The sequence below is a fragment of the Nelumbo nucifera genome, chromosome 8, assembly GCF_055504915.1.
Source record: "Nelumbo nucifera cultivar China Antique chromosome 8, China Antique-T2T, whole genome shotgun sequence".
NCBI lineage: Eukaryota > Viridiplantae > Streptophyta > Magnoliopsida > Proteales > Nelumbonaceae > Nelumbo > Nelumbo nucifera.
The window spans coordinates 43,817,542-43,835,701 of NC_142656.1; positions in this window are offsets into that span (position 1 = coordinate 43,817,542).

Sequence of the window (18,160 nt, forward strand, 5' to 3'; positions counted from 1 at the left end):
TCAACACTGGCACCAAAATACATTGTTTGGATCAATGCTTTTCAGACTATTTCAATACCCAGCTCAGTCTAGATCGTCTGACCCTCTGATTTTGCTGTAAAATGTTGACTTGGTCAAATGTTTCTTATGATATCTATTAACAAGTATTTATTCAGGCATCTATTTCTATCAAGTAGGCTTACCCTATCAATGGGTCTTCTGCTTTTGAGTCTTCTTTTATTAGTGGAATCAATACCAAGCACTCATAACAACTTGACACTATTGTGATTGCTTTGTCCTAGTCAGATTCATATGAGTTTTTCTCTTTCTAATTCTAATCTTTAATGTGTTATGACTGATAAGAGTTTTAATGAAATCTCATTTAAATTTACTTAATAGGATGTATATCATATTCTTAATGCATCTCTTTCTTTTTTCTTTTTTGAGTAGAATAGGTTTAGAATATATGGATTCAACTATGATACGAGAAATGATCGATATGGATCGAGTGACCAATCAATCAGTATCATAAATGCATTAACCAATCTGATGGTACTTATCAAAATAATTCAGGGGTGGGTTTTGATTGATCAAGCTCTTCCAATATCATGTCTTTCAGGTATCATAGCTAGATTTCATCTATATTATAGTGTTTAGATGGGACTTGAGGCTGAAGGGACTAGCAACCCACACCCACAGTAAACAAAATACCATGCAACAAGGGAATCCAAGCAAGGCACTCCAAAAGAGGTAGCACTAACACAACTTGACACTGTGTTGTGGTTTGGTTGCTTTATCTTAGTCACATTCATATGGGCCTTTCTTTTTCTGAGCCTAATCTCTAATGTCTTATTCATCAACAAATAAAATAGAATTCTTTAATGTGTGATTGATTGATAGAGTTTCAAATCAAGCTCATTTACCCATAGTAGATAAACAATTTTGAGAACAGTGAATGATTCAATAATATATGATGAATTTAAATACAAAGAATAGGAGTTATCTCCTTATCAGTTGGGTGACTACATGTTGTTTTACTCCACTTTGCATGAAATTGCATGGCCGATGCGGAGAACCTACCTTATCACACCAGAGTAAGAGTGGTAAGGATGAACCATATCCGGTCTCATTGAGCAAGGAGGTGAGCTATATGGACGGAAAAAACCAGGAATTGGTCATCTGACTGGTTTTATGTCACCCTAAAACTGCTTTTTGGTCAAAAATCATTAATTTGGTCAGCGAATCGTTGACTTGGATGATCGAACCATTGATGCAAATAATGGAGAATGGGCTGTTCATTCGAACTGGATGATCGGACCTTTCAACCCGGGAACCAATCCCCATAATGCATATGTCCGTCTGGTTTTAAAAACCTTGCCAATGAATGCTTCTTGGAGGACCAAGAGACTAAATTGGAGCCCATGAACACACAATAGCCACTTTTGAACAATGATCATCAGGGTAAATTGCTTAATTAATTTGAATATGAGAAAATATAAAGTTGAGTGAATGATGATGTTAAGAATGAAATTTAGTGGGCCTAAGACTTTCAAGGCAAAACCAGAGCCCAATGAAGCAAGGAAAGCATCAATATTAGATCTAAGAGGTGGATCGAATGATAATCATGCCATCAATATAGACAATTACCAACAACCGCATATCTTGATATAACATGAAGAGCTAGAGAGGAATCCAAAGCACTGCTATTAATCCATAATGAAGAGAAAATTTCTTAGCTTGACAAACCAGGCAAAGAGGCCTGTTTAAGTCCATACAAAGATTTTTGAAGTCAACAGACATAGAGATGATGCTATTTGTTAATAAAGCCTGGTGGTTGAAACATGTATACTTTCTCATTGCTATGATGGAAGGCATTTTGTATGTTGATTTGGTATGAAGGCTTATTGCAGGAGATGGCAAGGTTGAGAAGCACCCGAATAGTGGTAGGCTTTACAACAACGCTGAATGCCCTAGTGAAGCCAAAGCCCTTTCTTTGATTGTACTCTTTGGCAACTAAATGCACTTTATAGTGCTATCTCAATGGTGTTATCAGGCTTCCTTTGGATCCAGAATACCCATTTACAACCTGCCACATTGAAGCGGGGCTGAAGTGGGACTAGGGATGTTAATGGGTTGGGTTCAGTACAGGTTTTCCTTAACCCTAACTCAATCCTCCAGCACTCCAACTTGAACCCAACCTGACCTGACTAAATAACATGCAATTTCTGAGCCCAACTCAACCTGTGTACCACTTCGATTATATTTGTTATAACACATTTTGAAAACCTAAATGCCATTAACTTAATTTGGAATTTGATTTATAAGTTCTAAGATGTCACTTTCTCCAATATTGAAAGAAGAAAAACCAAATTGAACATGAAAAGAAACCCCCTAAGTTTTAAGTCTATGGAGTTATTAGAAGTCAAAAAAATTGCAAGAATATCCTATATATATATATATACAGGTATGATGACTTGGCAAGGCCGATCAGCCAAACCCGAACCAAACTCATGTAAAAAAATTAAGACCCTAACTCAGCTCTATAGATAAATAGACCTAACCCTAACCCAACCCTGTAGGGTCGGGTCAAGCTGAGTTTACCACTTAAGCCTAACCCATTGACACCCCTTAGGTGGGATTAACTCCCAAGTCTCATGTACCATTATGAATCAAAGCATTCAACTCATCGACCATGGTAGCAATTAGTGAGGAATATGAGCAACATGAGAATTATAGGTGGGCTCACTATCAGGAGAAGGTAGAGAATGTTTGGAGGCAACATAAGAGAACTTCCTATTGAGCTTGAAATCCCTTGCCTCAAATGGACTAAACATAAATTGAGAGTTTATTAGCACTTGAGATGAGCTAGATACACTAGGAAGATCAAACCTAGCAATACTTAGTGTAGTATGAGGAGAAGACCTAGTAAAAATGTTTTTTGATGATAACAAACTCATTGAGAGTACTAACATGTGCGAAACAAAGTGCATAGACATTTCCTTTGATTTCTCAAATGGACTAAACATAAATTGAGAAAAAAAGTAAGAAATCCATCTAATAACAAAATGAAACAAACCCCTCCTATTGAAGGAATGAAGGAATCAATTCAAAATCTAGGAAAACAAGGCCAAAGATCCTTTATGGTGTTTAATCTTTCTAGGACTTGATGGAATTAGATTGCATATGCATTAAGGGCTTATCTCAAACCTACCTTGGCTCACAACTCTAAACCTTAGAGACTAATCGTTTTCTTAAAAAGGGCCTTAAGTTATTCCCTGATTTTGAAAGAAGTGAAAAAGGATCGAAGTCAAGTTTTCTCTTAAGTTTAGGAACCTAGGAATTGACTTTCTAAGCAAAGGAGTCAACTACTTGAGTCCTCCAAAACTATAGCAAGTAGTCGACTACTATAGTCCAATAGTCAATTGATTGTGATAGCCAAGAATGGGTAAGAGTAGTTAATTATTGATGGTGTGCGATCTAGAAGCTCTTAGTTGGAAGACTACCTAGACACTAGTCGCGGAGCGAGTTGGACCAAGCTGCAAGACAAAGGATCAGAGAATTCGGAGAGAACCCGAGGTGGCTGACCCAGTGAGGTCACTCTAATGCTTAAGTTAGTATTGTACTTTGGTTGTGAGTTGAAATCTTGAATGCAAATAGCTAGTGAGCAAGTAACCGCGCGTACTTGAGTCTTGGGGGTTGATGCCCTTATATAGCTGGGCTGTCGTGAGTCTCAAGAAACACTCTTGGAATCCTTGGCCTGCGATGTAGGGATCCGTTCTGCTTTGGAATGAAGGTAACATACTAGTTAATAAGGCTTATTGTTTCCCTCTGATTCGGGCGGGGTGAAGACAAGGCCTACAGTTACGTGGCGTGACCCCGAGAAGTTCGGAGACAACTGGAAAGCTTCTATGTTTGGTTATGTGGCACCTCGGTGTACGTGGGTACCGAGGTACTCCGACACCAAAGTGACCGAGCACCCGAAGTTCAAAGACAGCTGGCAAGCCGCATCCATGCGTCCTTTACTTATTAGGTCGGGCCAAATCACCCCTCATCAATTACCATACTTTGATAGTCAACAACTAGAGAAAAAAGATTCCCAATAGCACGTAAGAGTTGACTACCAAGGCTTAGTAGTTAACTCCCAAGGCTCTTGTTAGAGTTTTCCAACTATGATAGCTAAAGAATTGAACTAATAAGACTTGATAGTTGATTATTTCACATAGATGGCTTACAAGGTTTTTAAAACCGGACCGAACAAGGAACCATTATGGGGTCTGGTGGGTTTGGTTCCCGGGTCGAACGGTCTGACCATTCGGTCTGAACGGATGGCTCGTTCTAACAAAAAAATTAAAAAAACCAAAAAACAGTAAAAAACCGTTCCCAAGTTGAACGGTTTGACAATTCGACTGCCTGGGTCAGCGGTTTGCTAACCAAATCAATAGTTTTGGGGTAAAACGAAACTGGTCAGGTGACTGGTTTCCGATTTTTTAGGTCTAATCATCTGGCCCAGTCTGGTTTTGAAAACATTGATGGCTTGTATAATCTTTCTATTTTTAATAATTTGAAGTTTATAGCAGCCCTTTCTTCTTCTAGTAATTAAGCTTTGGAACTTCCAAAGGATGATCTCTAATCATTATTAGAATGAAGAGTTCCAATGGCTCTATAATGGCTATATGTGGAATCTAACATAAATATGCTAGTTCTTAAGTGAAGAATGACAAGAAGAGAAGTAATTAAGAAAAATATTTATAAGAGAAAAGAGAGCAGAAAGTTAGAAAAAGAGCTCGAAAGAGATTTCTAAGCAAAAAGAGAGTTGTCTTTGTGAGAAAAAGAAAAGGAGTGATTTGTGCTTAAGCGTTTCTCACTAGTGGTTAAAGGTTTGGATAGCATCCGCAAGTTTACTTGGTGAAAGGTCTTGTTGGCACCCTCAAGTGCAATTGTTGTAAAAGTCTTGTTGGCACTCAAAAGTCTAATTGTTGTGAAGGTTTTGCTTGTACTCAAAAGTCCAATTATTGTAATAGGTTTTGTTGACACTCGAAAGTCTAATTGGTAAGTGAAATTTTCAAGTGGTGAGCCTAGGGAGAGGATGTAGGTTAGGTTTAGTAGGACCTCGATAAATCCTTTGTACTATCTACTATTCTTGCTCTTGTTCTTGATTTTTTCTTGCTATTTCTCATATTCAATCCTGTAATCATTGTATATACTACACTTCATATCATTGTTCTTATTTAGTCTTGTCTTTGCATTCATTTAGAGAAGGAGATAGTTAGAGGAGAAATTTGTAGAATCCAATTTATCCCCGTAAGGCTACTTGGATAATAGGCAATGGGTTAGTAGTATTCAATTGAGGTGTAGCAATGATGGGCCATGGTTAAGTGAGAGGTGACCGAGTATTGCAATCAAGGAGGTAGTCTAGTCAGCCAAGAATGTAGGGTAGAAGGTATAGAAGAAATAATAGGCTATGGAGAGCGAAATGGGAAGCGATTTTCATAAAAATAACATGAATATCAATGTATGTCTTGCTCATTTTCATGTTGAGACATTGATTGCCTTTGCTAGTCAAGCTATATATACCCAAGAAAAACATGGCAAGGAGTGAAACTTGAGTTCATAAGAAGTTCTGTAAGGCCATAGGAATGGAAAGCAACAATAAAAAAAATATACTAAAGAACAAATAGGAAATAGGTAGGTGCTTAATGGAATAAAGTCTCACATGGAGACTTGCTAGTGACCATTGATGAAGGCATGCAATTTATTAGGTAGACAACTTTGGAGAAAGCATTAAACTAGTAGCTCTTCGGATGTCAGATTGAGCTAGAAGGGCAAGACCAGTTCCAACATGGCGATTCTTTCTCTTGACTAAACCACTTTGATATGGTGTCTTGGGTAAGATAGTGATGAACAATGCTCTCTTGATCTAGATAACAACGAAAGATCTAATACTTAACTTCGTCATTAGATTGGAAAACCTTAATTTTAACGCCTAGAGAGTATTGGGAATATCCATATAAATTAACTGAATGAGTAAACAAATTGGTAATTGGATATAATACCAAAACCCATTTTACAAGTTGAATAAAAATAAAAAGAAGCATACTATAGTGGAAGATCGATAGTATTGATATTTTTCTTCATAATTGGTAGATTTGGATGGGCCATTAATGTCAAATGGCCATAGATATTTGCCCCCATCAAAGGCTAGAGGTGTAGTGAAGTCAAATGTTGGTAGAGCCTATTAGTGAGTCTCCCGTATAGTAATGTTCTCCCTGTTTGTCAATCCCTAAGGCTATGTTTGGTTTGAAGGAAAAAGTGGGGAAACGAAAGGAAAGGAAGGGAAATTTTTACAAATCTTGTATAGGTTTCCCTGCATTACCCTTCCTTTCCCTACCTTTTCCTTCAAACCAAACATAGCCTAAACAAAAAGACATAGTGGGGCAAAATTCATAGAATACATTATTGTTAGAGGTTAAGAGGAAATTTTGTTTTATTTGAAGAACATGAAGTATATTTATTTTTAGCAAAGGGCAAGAAGCATGAGGAATAATAGAAAAGTCAATAGAAAGTCTAGTGCCATTACCTAGAGTCACCTCATCTAGTCCATTGTATTCAAAGTGGACTTGGAGTTTGCTAAGGCTTTTTGTAATAAAACTAGTGGCCCTTGAATTAGGGTACCAATAATCATCACCCCAAGGAGTAGTGGTAGAAATGCATGTAGATGGTGGACTATTTAGTGGCAGGTTTACTGGTTTTAGGCTTGAATTATCTGTTGAATTGATTTTTGCAATAGAATACAAATTGATTTCTTCCTTCACATTTTGACAAGGGTTATTGGCATACTTGGATGATTTAGATCCCGTTCTAGTGATGTTTATGCTAGAGTTTGATCAAGGTGATGGACATAACTTAGGCTTACAACTAGAGCTTTTAGCAACATAGTTTAAAATAGGAAAAGCAAAGTTGTAATTATAACACAGCTCAAGCCCAACCACCTGATATAAGATTGAAGATGCAAATCATCAAATAAGAAATCAACATTACTCATAATGATGGAAGTGAAGATGCATCATAGTCTGTATCCAACTCATTCAAAGTGTAGTGACAAAGTTTAGTTGATTATAATTCACAACCAGTAGCATCAAGGTTGCTACTAATGTTTTTGATGCTTAGAAAGATAGGTATGCATAGGAATACCATACTTCTTCACAACCAACATTTCCTAGTAGTTCTACTGTTCCATTTTGATTACAATCAAATTGGTAAGATTGATTCCTAAAAGTGAAATAAGTGGAGTCAATTTGGATGTTGCAGGTGAGGTGGGCAGTGGAATTTAATGACCTAGTCATAACAAGTTCAAGAGATACTTTAAGAGAAAAGATTATTATGGTCCTGTTACCATAGTTAATTTTATGAATGTGAATGATTCAATTGTATATATGATGTTATCATTTACAAATGTATATATACATGTGTAGAGTACAATGGTCATTTGAATTTAAAGTACAAAGAATAAAAATTATCTCTTTATTAGTTGGGTGGTTTTGTACTAGCTTACTCCATTCTGCATGAAATTGTGATGCGTTTAGATTATATTAGCAAGTACACTAGCCGATCAAGTAATATACTGATGAGTAGAGTATCGTTCCCACAGGGATTAATCCAACAACTACTAGTACTGAATCAGCCTTTTGTTATCTGACAATCCGAAAGGTTAAACAAAAAAAAACTTACCTCCTAATTAACAAATTATCGTAAGTATTCTCGAATCAAACCGCCTTAAGTAATGAGAGAAAGTGCTTCATGAAAATACTAGCAGAACCGGTTCAGCAATTATACCATTAAGCTATCCATCCGAAGTTGAATTCAGTCATGGGTTGGCTAATTCCTAATTGTATGAGCAGCCTCTTTCGAGCACAGCCCACTCTATCTATGAGCAAAAACTCTTATATTTCTATCAAGAATTTAATCGCCATAGATGCATTAAGGACAAAGAATTCGAAGGAAATCAATTCTTGCTGAATGAATGCCAAACGAATCATGCACATTATCTCTAAGATACATTCAACCTGTTTTCTTGATTAGTTGATCTAATTACCTAAACCCTTTCTCAAGAAATTTAAATAATCCAAGAAACAAGAGCAGTTCGGCCAAAATTACTCTTATAATCGAAAACCCTAATCAAGAAATCCCAAGACTGAATCACTATCAATCGGATCAGCTTAAAATATTAATTACAAATCTGAATTAACATCCATCATGGTTCGCATAGTAGAAAGAAGGAAAATTCAAACATAGAAAAACCCTAATTGAATCTAGGTTACCGAATTCATAGAATCAAAGAAGAAGCCTTGTGATCCTTAGGAATTCTGCATCAATCTTCGATCTCCTCTTCAATTTGCCTTCAGCAGCCTTGTGATCCTTCTCCCAGCACTTCTCCTCTTCGATTTTGTCTCAAGGGGTCCGAACCCTAATTTCCTCTCTTTCTTTTCCTTTTATACTCTTCTTTACAGCTTTTGGTTTAGAGTCCTACTTCTTTTGGAGCCACCCATAGGGCTACGGTTGGGCCTCTCTCCTTGGTGGGACGAAGTCCTTCCCTTGCCACCATATCACCATGTATTATGTTCTCTTAACTCTAAATTGTCTCAAATTCCCAATTTCTTGAAATTCAGCTCAATTAGGGTAAAAACCATTGAGAATCATCATCAAAACCATGTATAAAACAATAAAAATAATGTGTAGGATGCACACACATCAAATTGCATGGATGAAATAGATGGAGAACCAACCTTACCCTTAATAGTAGAATTTACATCATACCTTTAACATACCTCAAACTCGTAGAATGGAAGATTCCATATGTTCATATTGGTTGTGTCTTGAGATTGTGAAGTGGATCGGGGTGATGGTGTATCAGTTAATGGTGGTGGAGGTGGAGAAGTTTGGTTAAGGGGTTTAGTACTGAGAGTAAGTTTAGGTTTAATGGAGGTTCAAGAGAGATCAAAAAATCTAGTTTAGATGATGAGCAGGGCTTCTAGTGAATCCATGTATATATGAAAGAACCTTAGAAGGAGTGTGGTTTATGAGATAAACAACAATGCAAAACACTTCCCACCAATATGATTTGGGCATCAAAGCTTGTATAAGGAGGGCAAGACCATGCTCGATAATGTAGAAATCTCATATTTCAACCATGACATTTCGGGTAGGGCTGTGAGGGTAAGAGAACTGATGAAAAAATGCTCAAGTACTAAAATAAGGGAAGAAGCTTGTGAACTCCCCCCCCCCCCCCCCCCCCCCCCCCTCTCTTCCATTAGATTCTAAGCACTTTATAGAAGTGCCAATAGTTGCCATTCTACCATTGTTTTCAAATCAAGAAAAATATGCAATGAAACACTTTATTCAGTATAGGACAAAGCCATGTTAACTTAGAGAATACATCGATGAAGGCCATATAGTATTTGTATCCAAGAATGGAAGTTGTGGGGGCAAGTCCTAGACATCACAAGCAATGATTTCAAGTGGATATGAATTAGTAATAGAATTATTATTAAATTTCAAATGATCTCTTCTGGGAGTTTACTATGTTGAATAATAAAGTGGACAATGGAAAAAGCTGGATGGCCAGATGGGCAATTCCAAGTATCAACACTAACACGAGCACCAAAGAAAGCATGTTGAAAACTAAAAGAGGAAGTAAAATATTATAGTCCATGGTTAGTCTCCCTTTGTAACAAAACATTTCCCATATGAGAGTCCATCACCAAGAAAAATGAGGAATGAAACTCAAAATAAGCATTTATTGTCCATTGTAAATTTTCAGTACATAAAAGATGTTTATTACTAGTAGGCCCATGAAGAACATCCTTCAGAACCAAAGATTTCTTAGGATAATTGTTATGACAAATCTACAAACCTAGCTAAACCATCTCCAATAGCCATTTTGTTTAAAATATGATAATTGTCATAAACTTAAAGGCAATTGATCGTCAATGAGATGATTAGTAACGCAAAAATCTAGTAACCATGCATCCTGTAGAGTTGGAGAAGAGTTCACATTATAGTCACATTTTAGTCCCTTAGGCTGCGTTTGGAAACAATGCAAATAAGTGTGAATGCAAATATGTAAAGTGTAAAACGGTCCATATAAATTGCAAAGTTGGGTTAGTTTTGCACTGGCAATTTACCTTCTTACCAAACAAACTTTTAGTTGTAATGGATGTAAACACAAATTCCAATACAGCATATGTTTTTTTATCAAAAGCCCACTTGAAATGTTATTTGGATTTTTGGATTTGTAGTTTTAGAAATTTGGAGGAAAATATCTGAGCAATATCTAAATACACTATCATTAAAATGTTATTTGCCCCACTCAAGTAACTAAGTTTGTTGGTGGATTGCTACCAAATTCGTCTCCTAGATACAATAGAGCCTCTGATGAACTTGTGTGAGATTGTAATAATTTAGATTGAGAAGATAAGAGTATTGATATACATCCTTTTATGGATTTTAGAAAGTAACCATGAAAAGGAATATGTTTATTTAAAGAGGCTCTTTGTACATTGAAATTTTGTCACTTTTCATAGTTAATTAATAGTCAATGATTGTTAACATTTAAATGATGTTTCTTGATCAAACCTAATCAAGTCATGATTAGATTTAACTTAAAATGTCAATGGTCATATTTCAACCTACCAAAAGCTTTTTAGTGCACCCTTGTAAATATGTGTAGTTTACCACCAGGTTAGATGTGGTTTGTCACTCGCAATTAATGATTTGCAAATTGTGATTTGTGACTCCTAACATCTCATCTCATCGCATCTCATGTCATTTCAGTTCATCTCTTTTTGTCACATGTAATCCTGGTGCATCTCCATGTCATTTTAAAATATATAGTTACTTAATGTGGGACCATATGGGTGTATATGAAGTATGAGAAAAATGTTCCTCATTGCACTGTATACAGGCATGCACATTGCACATTAGCAAATCCCTATATTCTTCTGTATATTTTTAAGGAGTGTAAAAGAGTTCCTAATTAAAAATCCAATTTTCATAATTTTTCCAATGTGGGAAAAGACTCAAAAGAGAACAAAATAAGACAAAGAGTTTTGGTAGGAATTTGAAAACCATTTCAGGGTGTATGTGTAAGTGTGTTCAATTATGTGATTGATCAATCGAACACGCATTGGAATTTATTTTCTAATAGTATTTAAAACCCAACAATCCCCCACTTTATTGATTAACTACTAAGTTTCTCTCAACCTAAATTACTATGGCATTGTTATGCATAGAGAAAGGTGTCTACAACTTAACCTTATATTAGTATAAGTATTTTAAAGTCTTATTAAGGTTGCTGGTAATAAAACCTTAAACCAATTATTCTTATGACAAACTAAAAACACTTATACACATAATAATGTCTTATCTTTATAAAAGTTTCCAATTTTACTTATCATTGTTATTGGCCATGTGCTACTTTCTTAGTTTTATAAATGACTTTAAGAGTAAATCCCAAACTCTTATGAGAAGTGAAACCACTTTTATGTCCACATCCGTTATGTGCTCTATTACTTCACATTTTAGAATTTCATTAAAAGTTTAACTCAACCTCTTATAAAGGACAATAGTGTTTCATATTTTATATTACGATGAAAGTTATATTAATGTCATTACTAATAGCCACATTATAGGAACATGTTACCCATTAAATCAAATGCTAATGATTTTCAATTTTTGTGGGTTATCATTACACGTTACTAAGTAAAAGGTTTGAATCCCATATCTTTAGTTGTTCTTACCAATTCTCTAAGAAATCCCTTGATAAGAGGATCAACCAAGTTTTTACTTAACTTGACATAAATTATGATGATAGTTCCATCTTGAATTAACCTCATAACATATTCATGCCTTGAACTTATATGTTTGTACTTTCCATTGTAAATGTTATTGTAAGCTCTTGATAGAGTTGTTTCGCTATCATAAAAAAATAGAAATTGGAGGCATAGAACTACGCCTTAGTTTTATGTCTAGGCCAACAAGGCAATGGTTTCAGAACAAAGATCCTTGGATGCCCAAGAGATTGCACCCCCTACTAAGAATGAATGTCCATCCAGATGTGGACTTTATATATCTATTTCTAATACTCCACATCAGTGTACTCTTATATTACAACTAGATATAGAACAAACCAAATCCCATGGTCATTCTAAAGTATCTTAGGACTCTCCCAATCGCCTTCCAATGCTCTACATTGAAATTACTAATACAAAGAATAACATGCATTAAATTACTTACCGCTCTAGCATATTCAAGTGGTGCAACTACTTTTCTAGAATTTTCCACTAATTTTATACTAGAAACATATGGTATGTTATATTCCTTAAATCCTAGATTCTTAAATTTTCAAGTATCTTCACAATATATTTTGATTGGCTTAATGCATAACCCCCATTATATATTCCTTAACTTTGATTCCCATGATAGTATCTACTTATCCTAAATCTTTTATATTGAAAACATAAGATGAATAGGTTTAATTTCATTAATGTCAATCATTTAGTACGAACAATACGCTTATCATCAACATAAAGACACACAATCACACCAATGAATATATCTATTAAAATCAAATTACTCATGCCATATTTAAGTGATTGTTTCAAAACATACAAAGCTTTACCAATTTACAAGCTTTGTCTTCTCATTTCTAGAAAGGATAAATAACTCCAATTGTTCTATATAAACTTATTCATTTAGTCCACCATTTATAAAAGTTGTTTTAATATCCATTTGATGAACAAATAAATGATAAATGGATGCTAGCACTGTGAGTGTTGTAATAGAAGTCAATTTAGTCAATGATGCAAAAGTGTCAAAATAATTATGTCTTCCCCTAAAAATTGTTACATCCCTTGACTGAAAACCCTTTGGTTTGCAATCTAGCTTTAAATGTTTGTACAATTCCAATGGTGTTGTACTACTTTGTAAATACCCATTTACACTTGATTACTTTTGATCCCCAAAGACAAATCTATTAATATCTATGTATTTATTAGACATTATTGTATCCATATCATCATTTATAGCTTTCTTCCAAAATGCATCATCTATAGATGTTATGTCTAAGGATCAGTTTTATTATTCAATGTAATGGGTATTTTGTTTAACACCTTTTCTTTATTAGACTCTACTAAGAACGCAACTGAAAACCCTCTGACTTCTTTTAGGTTCTACTTTAGGTGTTACAATAATCCATTTTTTTCTCTTAATTTCATTATTGCAAAGTTCTCTATCATTCTTAATGAATTCAGAACATAGTTTATTTTTGAAAAACTCATCATTTTTAATTTCAATGGTTGCATTAGGCTCGCCATGAGGGCACTGCATGGCCTTGGTAGAAAATCTTGCCAGGCCCTTGTACGGCTCGCATCTGGACCATCCGATCCCAACTAACCCCTAGCAACTCTGACTATAAATACAAGGCACCCCCCACAAGGTAAAGGATTCGAAACCTTTGCAATCTCTAGTGCTCTCTCCTCTAAGGATTTAGTGCTATCTAAGACCTCGTCTAGACCCCTCGACTCTAGACTCACTGCTTACCTTGTGCACATACTAACTTGACCATCAGAGTCTTCGCCTCGGGTTCCCACCCGAGGCCTTTGACACCTTCTCCCTTGCAGATACACTACCGCCGGAGCCGTATCTCGTCCCTCTTTGGATGCCCTTCTCCATACTAGCCCCCGGCCTCTACAGTATCCAAAGGAGCAATCCGCCTCGACCTCCATCCCCTCAGCCTCAGCCTCAGCTCATCTCCTCCGGACCCTCAAAGCCTTCAGCCCTCCTTTGAAGATTAGGAGTGAATTTACTTTGTTGCCCTCGGCTAATTTGAGCATCAACACATGTCAAAGGCTATTATAAAGTAGAAATTTGTGTATCTTGAATAACCATCAATAAAGTCATGAATTATCTTTTACCACCCCTAGTTAATATACCATTGAATTCACAAATGTCATAATGAATTAATTCTAAATGTTGAGAGTTCCTTTAGAACTTGGAAAATGTTTCTTAGCCATTTTAGATTTTATCGACTTCACATTTTTCATCAGTTTCAATGATACAAGTAATCAAACCAAGTTTACTCCTATTCTTTATGAATTTAAAATTCAAGTGTACTAATCTACTATGCCATAAAGAAAAAGAGTCAACAATATAAACAAATTTCTTATCTTCATTAATACTTAATTTGAACATTTCACTACAACCATATCCCATTCCAATAAATATCCTATTCTTCGATGGGACAAATTTTTTTAATTCAAAGACTACATTGAGTCTCCTCTTGTAGACAATATTCACTAAGAACAAGTTCTTTCTTATATCATTAACATGTAGAACATTTATGAGAGTCAATATCTTCCCCGATGTGAAGTTCAAATCCACATTGCCCTTTCCAACAACTTTGGCACATGTTTGGTTTCTTATTTGTACCCCTTTTCCATCAGCTACTTTCTCATATGTTTTGAACTTTGACTTGTCCTTGCAAACATAGATTGTGACACCTAAGTGAAACCACAATCTAAAAGATGATTTTGTTATATTTACTTCAGTGGCCATGGCCACCAGTTGGTTTTCTTCCATATTTGCAAACTTGTTTCCACCTTTCAAATGTTGATAAAGTAGGGCATAATTCCCCTTCCTTCCACAAATACAAGGGGAACCCTTATTCTTGAAGTTTCCATCCTTCTACTTCACTTGTAGTGTAGGGATAACCTTCTCTGGTTTGGTTTCCACAAAATTAACCTTGGAGTTTAGCATGTTAGGCAGGGTTTTCTCTCTGTTGTCTCTAAAGCAAGATTGTTTTTCCTTGTGCATGAGCGTTTTATTATGATCCTTACAAGAGGGTGGAAGTTTGGTGATGATAGATCCCACTTGGAAAGACTTAAGGGTGATGTTGAGAGGCCAAATTTTATTAACTATCACATGTAACTCATGAACTTACTCTAGTATGGGTTTATGGTCATTCATGGTAAACTCAAAATACCTCATGGCGAGATATTTGTTCTTACCTATTTCTTGAACATTGCACTTGAATTCTAAAGCATTCAGAAAATTGAAGCGATGTGAGTTACTTGTAAAAGTTGTAAAGTCGATTAGGTAAAGAATTCAGAATGTATCTTAGCACAAAAGCGATCATCCTCTCATTTTTCTCTTTCTTTCTTTAGCTCATCTATATCTTTATCAGTAGGTTTTGGAAGAGGTTGTATATTCAAATATAGTAGATAAATGAGTTTTAGTGTAGTTAGGAAGAAGATCATCTTATATTTCCAACAATTAAAGTTAGCCCCATCGAATTGACTGAGTTGGACCCGATCTTGGTTCATCCTCTTGGTCGAAGTCATACTAGCTTCTGCCTCCATTGCAAAATAATGTTCTAAAATTGTTGGATCTATAGTTTTACAAATTTCGAGGAAAAGCTCTGAGGTGTATCTAATGAAAGAAAGGGAGATCCATCAAATGGATGGCTGAACCATGTAGGGAGGTTGGGCAAATTTTCAAAAAAATTTATTTCTCCCTTCTGGGAATCTTATTCCCTAATTTAAAAAACTACATTTTCAAGGTTCGTTCTTGAAACAAACCGAACTAGATTTAAAACCAAAAGAGGGAGAGGAATACCTAATACGGAATCCATGCAAAAGCACCTCCCAATGTAGGTGTTTACGCCCAAAGAGGTCACCAAAACCCTCATCCATTGAAGATGACACAGCTTATGTTGAGGCAGGATTAGCAAAGGAGTTCTTCACCAAGAACCTAGATTCTTCACCAAGAATCGAGTAGGGAGTATGTGAGCACGACTTCATATTGTTTCTTCATCCAATAAACAATATTAAGAACTGTTCTTGATCACTCCAAGAGGTGGAGATCTAATTGGGTAGGGAGGAAAGAGTAGAGGGAGAAAAAGATTGTAAAAAGAATTGCTTCTTTAAGAAGAATTCACCCTCCTATTTTTTACCTTCTTTGGATCAGCTTCCTAATCCAATTAGGAAATAGTTCTTTGATCCAAATCTTTATTTGGATCTAGACTCTTAAATGGATAAGACTTATCTTATCTTTTAGATAATCCTAATCAAATTATAAACCAGAACTCACCTATTTAATTAAATCACTTAAGCCCTAGCATTGATCTCTTTAAATCACTTAAGTCACATAGCTCACTTTCCCTTTAAATGTTGGCTAGTTTGGTTCTCTTTGTATGGCGTGGGACCCTAGCATTGATCTCCACAAAATCCATATGGGTTCAGCCCAACCTCTGTTATAAGGCCTAGCCGGATTCACTGCTAAAGACAATAAACCCCTGTGTCCATCAACATGGGCTCTTAACATGCCCAACATTTACACTAAATGGTCCCTGGGTCCAGCTACCTTATGAAGGCCCAAGGACTATGGACTTATGTGACATTAGCTCATCAGGTTTATTATCCCTAAATGATCTTACACTTAACCTCTCCGCTTATAATGATCAAACACTGCCCAACAAAAGAGAACCTCTCCCTCGGTTACAAGGTACAGTGTTCCACTCTCTAATCACATGGATCCCGGGAATTAAAACATTTTGTGAAACCATATTATATATGTATATCTCTATATAAAAATATTTTGCAAAACAAATCTTAACAAGTTTGAAATCAATTGCCGGCAGTTTAGGGTTCCATCAGAGAGTGCATTCCCCAATCATTCACTTTGTCCGACAAATGGGCTGATTCTGTCATTGTGATCACCTACTCAGATGAATTCTCAGACCGCCCCAACATACCCAGGTTTTGACCCCCTCTAAGAATCTCACTAATTGGCATATCAAAAACACCCCAATCTGACACTTAGTGCAGTACCATAATCGAGTCTAGGGGTCAGGTGTAACATTCTAGTTTTGCCCATTTGTCTCCAAGGTCTAAGGCAATACTGGAATTTGGTCTAGTTCAAGGTTTCAAGAAAACCCACACTGCATGTGCCTTGGGTCTCACCCTGGCAGATGAGATAAGCCAACCCACTTGGCAACACATCAGTTTTAACCTTGGTAGGATAAACCTCCACAGGTCTATCTAACGGCTGTGAAGATTCTAATTAACACGAGTTTAATTAGTGTCCAGTTTAAGGGTATTATATAGAAACACATCATATAACATGAATCAAATATGTACTTTTATTCATTTATAATAAATGCCATAATGTACGTTAAGCTGATTGGAGATAAGGGCATACACTGTCTAACATCTAAAGACATGGTATTTAAAATATTATTTACCCCCACTTAGGTGGCTCAGTTTGTTGTTGGGTTGCTAATAAATTTGTCCCCAAAAATATAACAGAGCCTCAAGTGAGAAATTGTAACCAACAAAATTGAAGGATCTCTAAGGAAACCTTTTATCAAACAATAGTAATATAGATTGAGAAAGATGAGAGTATTTTGTATTGTGAACTTATGTGAAAGCTTAGGTGTAAAATTGATAAACTTACCTCCTTCTATAAATTCTAGAGAGTCACCATGAAAAAGAACATGTTTGTTTGAAGAGGCTCTTTGTACAATCGTGTATTTAAATTTTATGATTGTCCACAGTTAATTAATAGTTAATGACAATTAACATTTAAATGATGTCTTTTGGTCACACTTGATAAAGTTATGACCATTGGATTTAATTTAAAACATCAACAGTCATATTTTAGCCTCTCAAAAGTGTTTGGATGCACCCTCACAAATATGTATGGATCACCTCCCAGGTCTCACAATTTACAAGGGAAATCTCACTAGAGATGAAAAACTTGTGATTTTCAATCAAGAACATGCAATTTGTGATAAACTTGTGATTTGTGATAAGTTTGTTGTGATGACTATTTGTGATGGTCACCTCATCCTATTCCATCTCTTCTTTCCTTGTCTCATCTTATCTTGTCTCTTCTTGTCACGTAATCTTGGGAAATGGTTGCACTCTATGTTGTGTCCATAGAAAACTAGATATGATTCATGTTCAAATTGCCCAACAACTAATTCTATTTTTGGTGATTCTTAAAGGAATACATAAACAACCGAATTACTTTTGTTAAATTCAATTTGTGAGCATTTCTTATTTTCCATCAAAGAAAAGGCCATCCACAATGTAGTGGGTCACACCAAGCCAATACACAGGCCTAG